Source organism: Callithrix jacchus, chromosome 3 (genome assembly GCF_049354715.1).
Source record: "Callithrix jacchus isolate 240 chromosome 3, calJac240_pri, whole genome shotgun sequence".
Classification (NCBI taxonomy): Eukaryota; Metazoa; Chordata; class Mammalia; order Primates; family Cebidae; genus Callithrix; species Callithrix jacchus.
The window spans coordinates 17,654,586-17,672,150 of record NC_133504.1 but is presented as its reverse complement, the minus strand read 5'-3'; the positions used below and the strand labels follow the sequence as shown (position 1 = coordinate 17,672,150).

General features: G+C 40.7%; 1 long non-coding RNA gene across 1 annotated transcript in view; it reads left to right on the top strand.

Moving 5' to 3' along the window:
- LOC144581712 (uncharacterized) overlaps positions 1-16,159 on the top strand; it is a 122,136-nt gene extending 105,977 nt beyond the window's left edge. The window contains exon 3 of the long non-coding RNA XR_013532815.1: positions 15,887-16,159. This is a non-coding gene — a long non-coding RNA (uncharacterized LOC144581712). The remainder of the gene's footprint in view (positions 1-15,886) is intronic.
- Positions 16,160-17,565: the final 1,406 nt, after the last annotated feature.

Sequence of the window (17,565 nt, the reverse complement as noted above, 5' to 3'; positions counted from 1 at the left end):
CATTGTTATCAACTTATAAGCATTTTATTTTATAAATTTTAAAAATTATGTTGAGGGCCGGGCACAGTTGTTCACGCCTGTAATCCCAGCACTTTGGGAGGCGGCAGCAGCAGATGACCTGAGGTCAGGAGTTCGACACCAGGCTGGCCAACATGGTGAAACCCCACCTCTACTAAAAATACGAAACTGCCAGGTGTGGTAGTGCATGCCTGTAACCGCAGCTACTCAGGAGGCTGAGCAGGAAATCCAGGAGGCAGCGTTTATAGTGAGCCAAGATCATGCCACTGCACTCTAGCCTGGGTGACAGTGAGACTCCATCTCAAAAAAAAAAAAAGTTTAATATTCAATGATTACATATTTTCTCTTAAGACTATTGACTAATTTCACATTCGTGCAGTACAGAAATGGGGGAGGAAGCATAACTGGCAATTTTTCCAATTGATTGGAATACATCTTTCCTTTTGTCTTTTTAATGAGAAAATTATTTCGATTTAAGCATTAGTGTTCACTTTTCAGGAATTGAATCACTCTGTAAATCCAGATTTGTGATGGGAGACAGCTGATTTGAACATCATGAAGTTGTGAAAATAAACGTTGAAAAGGTAACATAACATTTAAATGAAACGGAAGAAGAGTTAGAAATCCTTTACACTTTCAGAAATTTGACTCCTCCAAATTGTATGTGAGTTTTTGTAATTATTTACTGATCACTGCCTACAATAACACTGTTTTTAAGGGATGACACTTGACAACCATTTAACCGAACTTCACTTTCCTATTGGAGGGGTCAGAGGTCGTGAGAAGTTAGGAGACTAGGCAAGTCAGTCAGTCAGAGACATCTCTAGACCAGTGTAACATCCTGGGAGAGACACAAGAGTTGCATTCATCATTACATTCATTTCCTTAATATAGCTCATATGCTTTTTTGAAGGATATGATGTAAACCTGTGGTCTTTTTAGAAAGTCTCAGTTTGTCTGACAAGAAAACAAAGATCACAGAAACCCTTAGTTTCTCAACAGGAAAGTAAATAAGATGAAAAATTGTTGTGTGTGGTGAGTTAATATTTTGAAATCTCTCCATTTGCCTCTGTACTATCTCTCACCCCCTCGTGTCTCCTCCATTCAATTAAACAATATCATCTTCTGCTTATTGAAAAAAGAAAAAGAGCCTGTACTAGGATTTTGAGTTTACAGAGACAAGGCCTTAAGGAAGCAGCAAGAACTCATGGTATAGACCAGGGATTCTAACCAGGCAGCTTGTTCCCACCCCTTAGGGGACATTTGGAATTGTGTTGTGTGGGATTGGAGAGATGTTTGTCACAGTAACTGGGAAATAAATATCCCATGACCTACAAGTAGTGGGTGGGGCCATGGATGCTAATCGTTCGGCAAGTAGTGAACAGTCCTGCATAACGAAGGGCGACCCCAAGTGTCAGGAGCACCCCTGTTAAAACTCACTGGAAGGCAAAGATATAGAGAAATTGGAACCCTTGTACATTGCTGGTGGGAATGTAAAAGGGTGCAGCACTGTGAAAAACAGTTTAGCCATTAAACAGAGAATTACCATATGATCCAGCAGTTCCACTTTTGGGTCTAATCCTTTTGCAGCCAAAAGGATTGAAAGCGGAGACTTAAACAGATATCTGCACACCCGTGTTCATGGCAGCATCATTCACAAGAGTCAAAAGAGGTGGAAACCAGCCAATTGTCAATCAGCGGGTAAAAGGATAAAGAAAACATGGTACATACATACAATCGAATATTACTTCAATAGGAAGGAAATCTGACACATGCTTCAACATCGATAAAGTTTGAAGACATTATGTTAATGAAATAAGCTAGTAATAAAAAGACAAATATATAAATCCACTTTTAGGAATAGAAGGTACCTAGAATAGTCAAATTCATGGAGACAGAAAGTAGAAGGGTGGTTGCCAGGGCCTGAGGCAGTTAGCATTGAATGGATATAGAATTTCAATTTGGAAAGATAAAAAAATTCTGAAAGCAGATGGTGGTGATGGTTTCACAACGGGAATGCACTTAATGCCATGAACTATACATTTTAAAATGGCTAATTTTATATGATGTATATTTTACCACCGTTTAAAAATAAAGAATGCCACTCACTCGTGGAGAGGAGCTGACATTGAAAGCAAGTCTGTTCTGCCCTTGGTACCAAAATTGAAGGAGGCTGGGGGAAGAAGCCTGGTAGGCAAGCATGAGAGGCAGATGGTGCGGGCTGCCAGGCGAGGGCAGCTCTTGGGGAATGGGCAGAAACCTTCACGGATCTAAGACAAAAGGAACTTGCAACCTTGTTTTCTAGATAAATCCCTGAGAAAAATATAAATAACTATGTGCTGTGTCTTGGCCATTCAGGTCTTAAAGAGACTCATGAAATCTCCAGGCCCAGACCCCAGTGAGTATAAGAACAGAGTAACTGCTGTGTGCCCAAGAGTGGTGGGGGAATAGCAGAGGCATTGGAATTGAAAGGTAGGCAGACGGAGCTAAAGGAGGCCTCATAAGAATTGAATTTGTGACCACGGACATCCCAGGTTGATTAGCAACTCAGTGTCCACTGAGTAGAGACAACCTACAGAACCACACGAGCCCTTTCAATGCCTTGGTTCCATGTGAGCCATCCCAAAATTCATAGGTAACAGCATATGGAGAGGGAAAGTTCCTTAACTGACTGCATGAGGGCTTGATATAGAATTTTAATTGTATCACACAGTTACATTTCTTGCATACTGAATCTCCAGCCTGGTATAAGAAGCCATCATAGCTGGGCATGTTGGCCTGTAGTCCTTGACCTCACCAAGGAGGTCAAGGCTGCAGGGAGCTATGATTGCATCACGGCACTCCAGCCTGGGTAACAGAGCAAGACCCTGAATCTAAAAAAACAAAAATTAAAAATTAAAAAGCCAACATTATATTCCTTTCAGCTCTAAGCTACCCAAATGCTTGGAGCCTTCATAATAACATTCTATGGTAATTTCTTCACATGTATGAGATTTTCCATCATAAGTAACAATTAGCATATCTGGGTGATGTGTATGTGTTGGTTTCTTATTTTACCTGGAACAGAAGGAAGCAATTGGCTGCCGGATTTCTGTGAATTTGATGTTGGAAATGGCAGCACCGAATGTAAGTGAGAGGATTTTGTTCAAATGCATCAGTAGATAAAAGGTGGAAGCTTGGGACACCACCCACTTTGGCTCTTCCAGCCAAGCTCCCTTCAACAAGAGGAATGAAAATGTTAGTTCCATGCCTGCTGCTCACTTATCTCGTGTTTCATATCTTACTGCAATTTCCAGAATGAAGAGATTCTGCCACACTGAGCGGCAGAGTAATTAATTGCCTGAAATACATGGGAGAAATTTAAGCTTCTTGTGAAGGTGTAACTGATAGCTTTCTTAGAAAAAGAGAAGAAATATCCATTGCAGGAACTTTCCCAGAAACAGAAATTTCCCTCCCATCTTCTTCTCTTTCCTATTAGGTAAAAGCTTTTTATTCTGTCATTCGCAAAATGTTTTGGGGTGGGGTGCATCAATACAGCACACATGCTATGGAGAGTAGGGATACTCTCCTCTTCCAAGGCAGTGCGGCCCATACCCAAGCAGTTTTCAATTGTAGGTGACTATTTTCTATCTGGGAATAGAGGAAGGAGGGTAGAAAGTTAGTTGAATAAATATGATGAAGCTACTGGTGTTAGATATTTCAGCACATGGTCTTGTAAACCCAGTTCTTTTTCCTTTCCTTTCCTTTCCTTTCCTTTCCTTTCCTTTCCTTTCCTTTCCTTTCCTTTCCTTTCCTTTCCTTTCCTTTCCTTTCCTTTCCTTTCCTTTCCTTTCCTTTCCTTTCCTTTCCTTTCCTTTCCTTTCCTTTCCTTTCCTTTCTTTTCCTTTCCTTTCTCCCTTCCCTTCCCTTCCCTTCCCTTCCCTTCCCTTCCCTTCCCTTCCGTTCTTCCCTTCCCTTCCCTTCCGTTCTTCCCTTCCGTTCTTCCCTTCCCTTCCCTTCCCTTCCCTTCCCTTCCCTTCCCTTCCCTTCCCTTCCCTTCCCTTCCCTTCCCTTCCTTCTTCCCTTCCCTTCTTGCCTTCCCTTCTTCCCTTCCCTTCCCTTCCCTTCCCTTCCCTTCCCTTCCCTTCCCTTCCCTTCCCTTCCCTTCCCTTCCCTTCCCTTCCCTTCCCTTCCCTTCCCTTCCCTTCCCTTCCCTTCCCTTCCCTTCCCTTCCCTTCCCTTCCCTTCCCTTCCCTTCCCTTCCCTTCCCTTCCCTTCCCTTCCCTTCCCTTCCCTTCCCTTCCCTTCCCTTCCCTTCCCTTCCCTTCCCTTCCCTTCCCTTCCCTTCCCTTCCCTTCCCTTCCCTTCCCTTCCCTTCCCTTCCCTTCCCTTCCCTTCCCTTCCCTTCCCTTCCCTTCCCTTCCCTTCCCTTCCCTTCCCTTCCCTCCCTCTCTCCCTCCCTCCTTCCTTTCTTCCTTTCTCTCTTTTTTCTCTCTCTCTCTTTCTCTCTTTCTTACTTGACAGGATCTCACTCCGTAGCCCAGGCTAAAGAGCAGTGGCATAATCAGAGCCCACTGCAGGCTTGATCTCCCAGTCTCAAGCGATCCTTCCGCGATAGCCTCCTGAGTAACTGGGACTACAGTCATGCCTCGCCATACCAAGGTAAGTTTTAGATATTTTGGTAGAAACAGGATCTCATTATGCTGCCCAGGCTGGCTGTGAACTACTGGCCTCAAGCAATTCTCCCACCTTAGCTTCCTAAATTGCTGGGATCTAGCTGGGTTTTAACTGGGCTTGGCTCCCCAAAACACCTGGATTTTAGGGTCTAAAAATTAAGGTTAATTGGAAAAACATAATTCCAACTTAATATAGCTTTAACCTGCTGATCTCAAGGTACTATGATTACTCCCAGTGTTAATTTTAAGTTCAAAATGCAGTCTCATGTAAGTGGTGACTCACATGGAAACCCATCTCATCATCTTAACAATTCTACCGGAGATAAATGTTCCCTGGGCTATTCAGGCAAATCCTTGTAATCCTGGGAATGTGGTCCTTAAGCTACTAGCCTCTTGATGGGGGTAGGGGGTAGGGGGAAGCAGTCCTGGTCTTCATCACTTTTTTTTAACTGTACTAAGCCTGGGTTTGGGTAGTTTCCAGTTTTTTAATGTCTAGAGAGACTTCATCTGCCTATGAGACTCCTGAATATTCTTGTTTTCCTCACGTTTCTGTGTGGACTGTCTCAGTATTAACTTTTCCTCTTGCTTGCTTCTGCTCCCTCTCTTCCCCCACACCCCACACCCCATACCCCTTCACCCTGGGAATTAAAGGCATGTACTCTGCAGTCTCGGTAACACTGGCTTTTAAGTGAGACCACAGTACAAAATAATAAATGAGATTTTAAATAATGTTTGAAGTGGGTGCGAGCCATGTTGTACATTTCAAGACCGATATTCTTGCAGAAGCCATTGTGGACGATGACGAAAGGAAAATGATTCACAGATGAGGAAGAAACAAAAACAAATGAAATAAAGAAAACGAACAGACACAGACTTTAGAAGTGACGTTCGATTCCTAATTAGGCTTCATATCCCCATGTTTGGTTACTGATACGTTTTCACTCATGTCTTCTGACCTGCTTAAAAAAGGAATCCAAGAGGTCACTTCAAGGGATCCACATTTCAATTTCAGGGTGTGGCACAGTAAGAGTCTACTGGCCATCATTCCTACAATAAGACCTGGTTTCTTGGTACACTGGGTGCTTCTCTGATGTAACTTTTTTATACATGACAGCATGACATTCACTTCCACAGCATCTATACTGCTCCAGTTCTGAACTTGGCACGTAATACCATAAAATAACATAAGTAAAGAAAGGAGCTCTTGCAGAGCTCTAGAAACCAATGCCCAATTTACTAGTCCAAGTATGCATGACTTCTATAAACCAGAATGGTACCAAAACCAATAAATATATGAGAAGAAAATGAATCATTATGTAAAGGTTTATTGTAGACACTGGTTCATTTTCATAATTTTAGTTGAATCTACCCAGCCGATGAAAGCTTTGAAAAACTGAGTACAATTCCTTATTAAAATCAGGAATTAAAAAAAGTCATGCTTTTTTTTTTGGAGACAGAGTCTTACTCTGTTGCCCAGGTTGGAGTTCAGTGGCACGATCTTGGCTCACTGCAGCCTCCACCTCCTAGGTACAAGCAGTTCTCCTGCCTCAGCCTCCTGAGTAGCTGGGTTAACAGACTTGCAACACCATACCTGGCTAATTGTTGTATTTTTAGTAGAGATGGGGTTTCATCATGTTGGCCAGGCCAGTCTTGAACTCCTGACCTCAAGTGATCCACTCACCTCGGTCTTCCAAAATTGTGAGATTACAGGTGTGAGCCAACATGCCCAGCCGACCTGTTGTTTTATTTTATTTTTTGAAAGAAAACTAACTTTAGGGAACTGGATATTTGCATGGCACCAAATTATTACCCCAGGATGACTAGCAAATTGATAAGGGGAAAATATCTCTCAGTAGTGAAGAGAGTTATGGTTGCCATTATCTTAATTTAGGAATCAAACCTGGCATCACTAAGAGTAAAAAAACCAGGCTCAATGTAATCCTAATGCCATGAACTATGCTTTAAAAAAAATTTTTATTAATGTTTTCAAGAGACGGGGTCTCAGTATGACACCCAGGTTGGAGTGCAATGGCGTGATCATAGCTCACTGCAGCCTCCAACTCCTGGGGTCAAGTGTGATCCTCCCATCTCAGTTTCCTGAGCAGCTGAGACTATAGGCATGAGCCACCACGCCTGGCTGCTGCCATGCAGTATAAAGGAAATAGCCTCATCTGTGAGTATTTTTCAAAATGTGTAACTTGCATCAAGTCAAGACTTTAGATGTGTAGGCTACACCGAGAATGGAGGAACAAGTTAGACCACTCTAAAGAAAGAATCAAAAAGTCTAGAACTGGGGCCTTCTATAAGACAGGCTTAGTAAAGTACAAAATGGTGATGAAGACCAGGACTATTTTTTTTTTCTTAAGGCCTGGCCTTTAAAAATGTCAGCATGAGAAAAAGGGAAATGTGGGTGTGCACTGAATTTAAAAAGGTGGAAGACATAACAATTGCTACGTGTGTTCCTTGATTAGATTCTAAATTGGAGAAAGAACTCTACATATCCTGAGCTCATTATTATACAATGTCTACATGTGTTGAAACATCACACCATACTCCATAAGAATATGCAATTATTATGTATCAATTATAAATAAAAATTAATTTTAAAACAGTATGTTCTAAAAAAACCCTATAAAACCATGGTAATAATTTGAATATGTACTAGGTATTATATGATATTAAGGAATTACTATGAATTTATTAAGTGGCATATACTGGTATTTGGTTATGTTAAAAATGGTGTCCTCATTTTTTTTTTTTTTTGAGATGTGTGCTGAAGTACTAGGGGTGATTGACTTTAAAATGGTCTAACAACCACACACACACAAAAACAAAAAGAAAACAGACAGATGACAATTATTAATTAAAGGTTTTGGGTTATGGGTATGCATTGTATTATTTTTTCTATTTCTCTGCATGTTTGAACATTTTTATGATTAAAAGGGTAAGGGAAAAAAATCTTAGCTTTTATTAATTGCTAACGAAAATCGAGTATTTCAAAACTAATTTATTACTCTTTATCCATCTGGACCAGATCAACCTGCCAAATGAGCAAAAATATTAAAAACAAAGTAACATACTAATAATTTTTAAAAATTAAGCACAGCTGGAGCACTCAAGTATATAATCCATTGGCCACAACAGCAACAAAATGGCAACAATTCAAACTAAACCACATGGATTTCCTTTTAATATTCTTTATCTTATGAGATACAAACAAAAATTTGCAGTAGTAACAGTGCCTGGTGTTTAAACTCATATAAATTGGTTACTTGTCGTTCATATAAATGATTGATTTTTAAGTGGATGGTTTAAAAGTGAAAACAACCCTGCTGATCACAAATTATCTGTTGCAATCAACTTTTCCACTTGAGTTAATTGAAGCATAGTGAGTACCAATAAGTAAAAAGAGAGATAGGCTTAAGGAACAGTTCACAATTTATAAATAATTATGCCATTTGGCAAATTTATAATAAAGTAATTTACTTCTCACATCTACAGGTAACCCTAGAACAACATAGCTTTGAACTGTGAGGGTCCACTTACATGTGGGTTTTTTTCAGTAAAATTACATCAAGTGTACCTGGCTCTCCTGCCTCCCCTTCCACATTCTCTACCTCTTCCACCTCTACCCCTGAGACAGCAAGAACAACCCCTCCTCTTTTTCTTCAGCCCACTCAACTTGAGGAGGACACAGATAAAGACCTTTATGATGATCTACTTCCACTGAATGAGTAGTTAACATATTTTCTCTTCCTTATGATTTTCTTATTACAATTTTCTTTTCTCTAGCTTACTTTACTGTAAGAATAGTACAATACATCTTAACACAAAATATGTGTTAATTGACTGTTTATATTATTAGCAGGGCTTCCAGTCAACAGTAGGCTGTTAGTAAAGTGTTTGGGGAATCCAAATTTATGTTCAGATTTTTTACTGCAAGGGTGTTGGCACCCTTGACCCTTGTGCTGTTCAAGAGTTAATTGTATTTTTAACCAGCCTACTTTCCTGTCTGGAACTATGTGTAGAGTATTATTCCCAGCAGTTTGAGTGACCAAGGCTCGAGGGTCACTTGAGGCCAGGAGTTCAAGACCAGCCCTGGCAACAAAGCAAAACCCCGTCTCTACAAAAATTGAAAACTTAGCCAGGTGTGGTGATGTGTGCCTGTAATCCTAGTTAATGGGGAAGCTGAGGCCAGAGTACCACATGAGCCCCGGAATGATTGTGCCACTGGACTTCCAGCCTGGGTGACAAAGTGAGACCCTGTCCCTTGCACACATACAAACTATATGTCTGTGTGTGTGTATGTATGTATATATATATATAATTTTTTTAAAAAAAGGAATGAGGTAGAAATGCTGCCATGTGACTTCTAAGCCTTGGTCTCAAGAGGCCTTGCAAGTTTTGCTTTCGTGATCTACCAAGTGAATTAGCCACTATCAAGTGAATCAGACCTAGCGCTCTTGCTGAACACACATGGTCCAGGTGATAGTCAGCAACAACCACCAAACATATGGCTGAGGCTATCTGGGCCAGTCAGCCTCCTTTAAGCCATTAGATGACTGAGGCTGCCTGAGTGATTCCAGACAAAGCCAGCAGAAGAACCACCAGCTGGGCCCAGCACAAATTGCAGAATTATGAACAATTTAATGGTAGCTGTTTTAAGCCACTAAGTTTTGAGATGTTTGTTATACCATAATATCTAACCACTTCAAGAGAATATGTAAGTTTTATCTGATTCTCAAAGATTATGAACTACTACTGAAGTTGAATTAGATTATTAAAAATTGTAGCTGGGTGTGGTGGCTCATGCTTATAATCCCAGCACTTTGGAGGCGGAGATGGGTGGATCACTTGACGTCGGGGGTTCGAGACAAGCCTGGCCAACATAGTGAAACCCTGCCTATACTAAAAATACAAAAATTAACTGAGTGTTGTGGCACATACCTGTAATCCCAGATACTTGGGAGGCTGAGGGCATGAGAATCACTTGAACCTGGGAGGTGTAGATTGCAGTAAGCCAAGATCATACCACTGCACTCCAGCCTGGGCAACAGAGTGAGACTCTGTCTCAAAAAAAAAAAAAAATTGTATGATTCTTTGTCTCTCTACTCTCTTCATAATCTATGTCACAGGCATGATTTAATTTAGCAAATCTTGCATTCAAACTACATTTTAAAGTAAATCCTAGAATTCTGTAGCTGAGGAATCAGCAGACCCTCGAGTATATCCTTTAGAAAATTTCTCTTCTTTTTTCTTAAAAAAATAAGCTGGGCAGTGCTTGGGCACCTCTTTCATTCTCCAAATTTTTTAAAGATTAAAGCAATTCCATCTGAAAATTCTATTTACATTTTGGCTTGTTATTTCCAGGCCAGTGTTTAAAACTTATTTGTGACAGTAAGAATCTGCTCCTAGGAGTCTTAACCTTCAATTCCTTCTTACCAAAGAATCTGAGAGTGCTCCATTTTGCATCCTTCACCACTGACATAATGCCATCACAGCTGGCCATGGATCCTAGACTTCCTTGCTTTGGATTCAAACAGCCCTCTTCATCATCTAGAATGTTAACCTCCTTTAAACTTTCTGACTCTTCTCACATAGTCTTGACAGATTTTTTTTGTACCTATGCTTGTTTTTCTAGATCAGCTTTTGCATTTTAAAATATATCTGATCTTAGCAGACAGCTTCCTGCCCAGACATTAAATCTTTTTGGCTACCTCTTTCCTTGTTCTTTTCTTCTTCTTTTTTTTCCTCCTATGTTGGAGCATTTACAATAGTAGCAACAGAATTTTATTTTGAGGAATCTCCTCTGCTTCTTTTTGGAATCTCAGACCAGGGTGTCAAAGTCAAGCTTTCATAATTTCCTGAAATATTTTTAGGCTCAGACTAACAGAGTGTGTGTCTGACAGTGACCACATCCTTCTGGAATTTTCTGATGGCCAGGTGGCCCTCTTCCAGGGTTCCTGTCACTTCTGATTTTCTATTCAGGGCCTCCTTGTTGTCCAGAATTAGAAGCAGAGTGTTAATCCTCCTCCTCACTTCCTCTCCCTCTCCCTTCTGAAAGATGAAATTATCATGTGAGTTACTGATCCTTACCCTGGCTGCATGTTCAAATCACTTGGGGAACTTAAAAAAAAAAAAGTCTGGGGCCCCACCCTGAGATATTCTGCTTTACTTAGTATGGCATGGAGCCTGCCTATCAATTTTTTATTTTAAATTCCGGGGCTATTCTAATGTGCAGGCAGAGCTGAGAACACTAATTGAGGTAAATCATGGATTTATCAGATGTTCTGAATTTAGGAAATGAGACATCTGGCAGATAGCTGGATAGTTGAAGCTCTCACCATGAAGATTTTGAATGCTGCTTTTCTCTAGTCCATTACATTTAAACACAAGCTATCTAGTTCTAGCATGTCTAAACAGGATAATGACAACCAGAACCATGATACTACTTTCTGATTGTTGATATTAATCTCAACACAGCTCTAATATCTTTAAACAAGATGAAGTTAGACAGCAAAAGTCCTTTGAAAATCCCGGAAGACATGGTTTGGGACATTAACTTTTCTGAAATTCCAAAGAAAGGTGGACCATGTTGCTTTCGATGTTTTTCCATATTAATTGAGAGTAATTTGACAAAGGAAGTAAATTTAAAATGAGAAAATACATTTTTTTCACCTTTTTTAGTCAGTGTTCAGGATGTTAATTCTTAGTCAAAAGGTGATTGAGATACGAAATATATTAGAATTTTAAAAAATTCCCTCTCAGGACATATCATCTATACCACACATTTGGGCTTTTAAAAAATTTTAAATTTGAGTTGTTAATTATCATCAAGTATGCAAATTCGATTTTCCATAAGCCTATTTTTCTCTTTTCTCCATAGAAATGGTCTGTTTTGGGCCAGGTACTGTGGCTCACGCATGTAATCCCAGCATTTTGGGAGGCCGAGATGAGCAGATTGCTGAGCTCAGGAGTTCGAGACCATCCTGGGCAGTGTGATGAAACCCAAAAAGGGGCTTACAAAGCAATTATTCTTCTTGTCTGTTTCCTACAATTTGAAATAAACGTTTTTCCTTAATTCATGATAGGCTCTATAACCTCATCTCCATAGATACTTCTTTCTCGAAGACTATTGCTTCCTAGTGGCCAAAAGGTTTCATAGATAATTTTTATTTTGGACTAAAATATATATATACAGACATTAGAGTTAGAAGTTTAACTGGATTCAGGAGTAAATAATCTATAGAGAGAGACTGAAAAAAAAAAAAACCTCTCACTCTCAGGGACTAACCTGAAGTCATACTCTAAAAACCAATGGCCTTCAAGATGGCACTGCCAAGCATACCGACAATAGCTCCATCTTAGATAGGGATATTATTTCTGGAGAGATTTCTCTAATACCCCAGTCTTACTATGTGATACATGACCAGAGGTATATATGAAGATCATGATTTTTGGTGGCTTATAATTAAATGTAAGAAATGTAAGAAGAATGTGGTGTGGTACATTTGAGAAGTGCAGGAACTGGAAACATTGGCTTAGAGGTACAGTTCTACCAAAGAATAGTTGTGTATCATTAACTGGAACTCTGTGGCATAAAATGAATAGTTCTTAAGATGACCTATAAATGCAGATGCAGGTGAATACAACCATTCTTTGTCTGTCCTAAAATACAAAAAATCAGCTGGGCGTGGTGGTGTGTGCCTGTAGTCCCAGCTACCCAGGAGGCTGAGGCACTAGAATCACTTGAGCCCTGGAAGTGGAGGCTGTAGTGAGCCGAGAGTGTGCCACGGCACTCCAGCTTGGGCTACAGAGTGAGACTCCATTTCTAAATAAATAAATATAAATAAACAAATAAAAATGGTCTGCTTCTGGTTAGTGGCAGAGCTGATTTTGCTGTCGTTTTCTGAGCTAAGTGTTGGCCAAACTGGGACATTTAGGAATAAGTGGCAAGTCCTCCCTACACTCACATGACTCAAAATGATCATGGCTTCAAGTTTCCCTGAACAAGGTATAGCTGCATCTTGGAAACGTCAGTCCACTCCGGGATTGGCCAAGTGTGATTATGTAATTTGGAAGGTGATGTTGGACACCATGGGCATGCAGGGGAAAATCAGCCTCTTAGGAATTAGAGGTAACCATGGAAGAAGATGAGGAAAGGATTTCCTTGAATGTTCACTACAAGAACAAAAGGCCTAGGCCGGGCGCGGTGGCTCAAGCCTGTAATCCCAGCACTTTGGGAGGCCGAGGCGGGTGGATCAGGAGGTCAACAGATCGAGACCATCCTGGTCAACATGGTGAAACCCCGTCTCTACTAAAAATACAAAAAATTAGCTGGGCATGGTGGCGCATGCCTGTAATCCCAGCTACTCAGGAGGCTGAGGCAGGAGAATTGCCTGAACCCAGGAGGTGGAGCTTGCGGTGAGCCGAGATCACGCCATTGCACTCCAGTCTGGGTAACAAGAGTGAAACTCCATCTCAAAAAAAAAAAAAAAAAAGGCCTAGAAACAGAGCGTTCTAAAATTCTTTCTTATCTGCGCTGTTAGCTGTGTAGAAACTGCTATCTAGGGACAGTCGAAGTTCAGAAGTATGATCTGTAGAATCCACGAATACGTTGGCAACAGAGAGGATAAGCAACATGCACATGTTGAAACACTCTAACTGCTTTCAATCAAGCAGGCCCTTTTAGAATGAAATGCATTTCGTCAAAAATTCATTTTTGAAAATATTTTGCAATATGGTTTCATCTGAGAAGCCCTCTCAGTAGTGTATTTTTCCACTTTCCAATGAAAGCACATGTAGAAAAATTGTGTCAGGTAACATTAATGGGTGTGTTTTGAAACTGGACACTAAGGAAACTAGTGTTGGTTCTTACTCCACATCTAACTCATGCCATCTTGAGCTAGGATTGCAGGAATTTGGAAACAATGCATGAGAAGATGGCAGAATGAAAAAGAATGTCTGACAAGACAGAGCTAATGGCACAGTGAAGGCAGCTGATACAACGTTTCTCAAAATTGGTGGGTTTAATTCAGACTGAGTGTTATTTTAATGTCTCATTCATTTTACATAGATGGACATACCTAAATACACACAAACATTTCCTTATCCACTGGCAAATATCAACACGGCAAACAATGTATGCTTTTGTTCTGTGTCAGGGCAAAGATAATAGATTCATGCATAAGTGTTTACAGAAGTTCTAAAAATATAATCAAGTTATATTTCTGCTCCTACCAAAACTGTGAAGTCTTTCTAAGCTACTCTGTTGACTTCCTGGAGAAAAGAGAAGATTCCCACTGCTTCAAATTAAGGTTCACATATTAGAAGAGGAATTATTGGTTACGACTGATTGAAAACAGATAAAGCTTTCTTTTAATTAGAAATAAGGACATTCATTTTATAAGTGGTTTGTCATAAGGAGAGCAATCATGTTCACATCTGAAGTATACGTCATGAGTTCCTTTTTCCACTTCTTTCAGTAGTTCAGGAAAAAAACAAACTCAGTGCTTCTAATGGTTTTTTGTTTGTTCATTTGTTTTGGTTTTGGAAGCAATACAATCAATCTTCTGATTTCATCCTAAAATAGTAGGCATTCCTACTTTGGTACCGTTCAACCAGGATTGCACGATTGCTGGGATCAAAAGAAGAAGACATTCTACCTCTTCACTTGAACTGAGTCAGTGTGAATTAATTTTAAATGTCAAACTAGATTTAGATAAAACATACTTGAAAAACAATCCTGTTTGCTTAAGAAAGAGGTTAATGAGGAAAATGTAATCCCCACTCGAATGCCATTGGAATGCAAAACCACATTTATTTGCATGTGCGGTATCTGTAAAAGGTCCAAGGAATTTTGTTTTTGGTGTTTTGAATTGTTTATAATGTATTTTCTTTTTATTCCATCTACTAACAATTCCCAGAAATGATGGAAATCAAAAGACGGAAAAATATAAATGCATTTGGGTTCTAAGAAAATTACCAGTTGCAACATCAGTTCTAGCCATAGTTCATAAAGCAGGTGATTATAGGGACAATAAAGAAAATGTCATTAAATCAGAAAAATGCCTTGAATCTTGCCAATTCTGTGATAGCGCCTAGAAGTCTGACAATTCAAAATTGCCCATGCCAAATTTTGCAACAAGATTTTACTAATAATGAAGCTTACTTGCAAGGATATAGTTCACATACTCCAGACTGCAGGACATGAAACACACCGGATAATTTCTTTGATGCATGGTTTATTAAATCACTTACCAAAGTGTCAAGTAAAACAAATCTATTATTTTAAAAGCAACCCTGGAAGGGTCATTGACTTTTCAATAGCCAGTTGCTTGTCTCACTTTTAGGTTAATTTCTCACACATTTTTGGTTCAAGAATTGTGGATTTCAAAACAACCCCATTTCCCTCTGAGGCCCTGAAACCAGAACACAGCTCTGCACTGGAAGCCACAGGCCACCAATGAACAACAACCAGCCATGCCCAGCAGACCATGGACACCTTGGCAGAAAGTTGGTCATATTTATGTTCAGGCCACAAATTCCCATTTCACATGGAGTCACTGCCCGGTTGCAGCAGAGTGCTAATGGTCAGGATTACCATTGCTTAAACTTTTATTTCAGTGCTTTGATCTGTCATTTGACTGTTTCCCCCTAGGCTTTAAAACATGCAAGAATAAAAATGAAACAAAAATTAACATGTTTATGACCTCTCCTCATATTTCTATTTCTGTCAAGTTCTCCAAGATACAAAGCGTAATACAGTTCTATTGTATCTGAATCCCTCCGGAATCCTCTATTGCCCTGGACTAAAGTTTTCAGGGGCAGGTCTTGCTGTAGAGTTAACTCCACAGGAATGGAGCCCGCCCAGTCTGGTCCCTCCTGTGGCTCCTTCTGGACTAGCGTGTCTGTCCTCTCCCTGCCCTGGGAGGAGGCCTGCAGTGGCCTGCTATGCCAAGGCCTGGATGGCTAACAGCTGGTGGAGTCTCCATAGGGATTTGGCGGCTCTTTCAATCTAGCTCTTATCAGTAATACAGCTGATATTTTTAATCTGTCGATCTGATTCCTAACACTGTAAATTAGCACCACACTCTGGCTAGGATGAGAGGCACAATTTATTAAGCCTGTTAAATCCTAACTATTTCACAGAAGTAAATTAATTAATACAGAATTATTATTCTCTCTCTCTCTCTCTCTCTCTCTCTCAACAGTTTTAGCAACAAGCCCATCCTGGATTTGTGAGGCTCTGCTGTCTCTGCGCTGCGATCTGGGCTGATAAGTCACCTCTCTGCATCATTGCTGACAAGGTGTAGAGGGACTAATAACCAAGGGCAGTTGTTCCCAGTCACATTTCACTGCTGAGTGCCAGTCATATGGTCACAACCACCTGCCATGGAGCGGGAATGTGTACTCCTCCTGCAGAGATGGGCACCATGTATTTGTGAGCAAACAGTTACCAAACAATTCCCTCTGGACAAAAATTACTCATGTGGTATATATTCAGTCTTATCTCTGCTCAGGAACAATTGAAGAGCCAAGGAATCAGCTCCTGAATAATATCTGCAGGTACGAGGTTCTAAGGTGGGGGTTTAGACAGCAAGGTGGGCAGAGGAAATGACCTTAATGTTGCAGAGATATGCAATGCCCATCCAGCTCTCCGTTCACATCGAACAAAGCTGACTTTCCCCAGTAACTTGTCATTCAACCCTCAGGCTGAAAAGTAAAAACTCACTATCTTTCTGTAAGTAGTTTAGTGTCTCACTGAGGAGTGAATGTCCAGATATAAGAGCATAAAATAGGACAAGGCTGGGTACGGTGCTCACACCTGTAATCCCAGCACTTTGAGAGGCCTAGGAGAGTGGATCACCTGAAGTCAGGAGTTTGAGGCCAGCCTGGCCAACATGGTGAAACCACGTCCCTCCTAAAAATACAAAAATTAGCTGGCTGTAGAGATGGAGACCTGTAATTCCAGCTATCTGGGAGGTTAAGGCAAGAGAATTGCTTGAACCTGGGAGGCGGAGGTTGCAGTGAGCCAAGATCATGTCACTACACTCCAGCCTAGGTCACAGAGTGAAACTCTGTCTCAGAAAAAAAAAAAAAAAAAGGACAACATATAATCAAATATCAAACCAGGTAGAATAGTCGGTCATTGAGCCTTAGCAAAAAATTTTGGCTAAATGCTCTAAAAGTTGCTGTTTTTCTTGCTTTGCTTTGAAAATCAGGAAAAGAATCTGTGAGGCCTCATGGTGAAAGAGGCATTATGAGAGCCATCCAGAATGTATGTCCCTTCGGCTTCCTGATTTAGGGATTGCTGGTGACCTCTCCTGGACTGGACTCATTCCCCTGCTGAGGCAGCCAGCTTCACACCTGCAGAGACTGCACTACTCCATGCCCACACTTATCTAGACCTCAGGCATGAAGCACCCAAACAGGCTTGTTCCTGGTACCAGTCACGGTTCAATACAGGAAACAGAAAACTCTCTAGATCTTCCAAGATCACAGGGACTTAATAGAAGGTACGAAGCAGAAAGGCTGGAGGAGGAGTCAGTGACAGCCACCAGAACCCCCTACACCCACGAGGCCAGAGATAGACAGTGGGCCATGGAGTTAGGCCACTGCCCATATTTATGTCTCCCAGATCCCTCTTGTACACCTGCTCAGCTGAAGAGGGAGAGCAGCTTCCTCTTTATGGCCTTTCAAATCCTACATTAATGACTACCCTTCATTATCAGAACCTAAATTGCATCCTGATCTCTTATAGCAAAGTGACTGAGAATTGCCATTTTTAAACTGCTAGGCCTGCAATACAGGGTGGTGGGGAAACCTAGGAATGCCAGGTGCTATAGACAAAAACTTACACACTCTCCTACAGGGAATGTCACACAGTCAC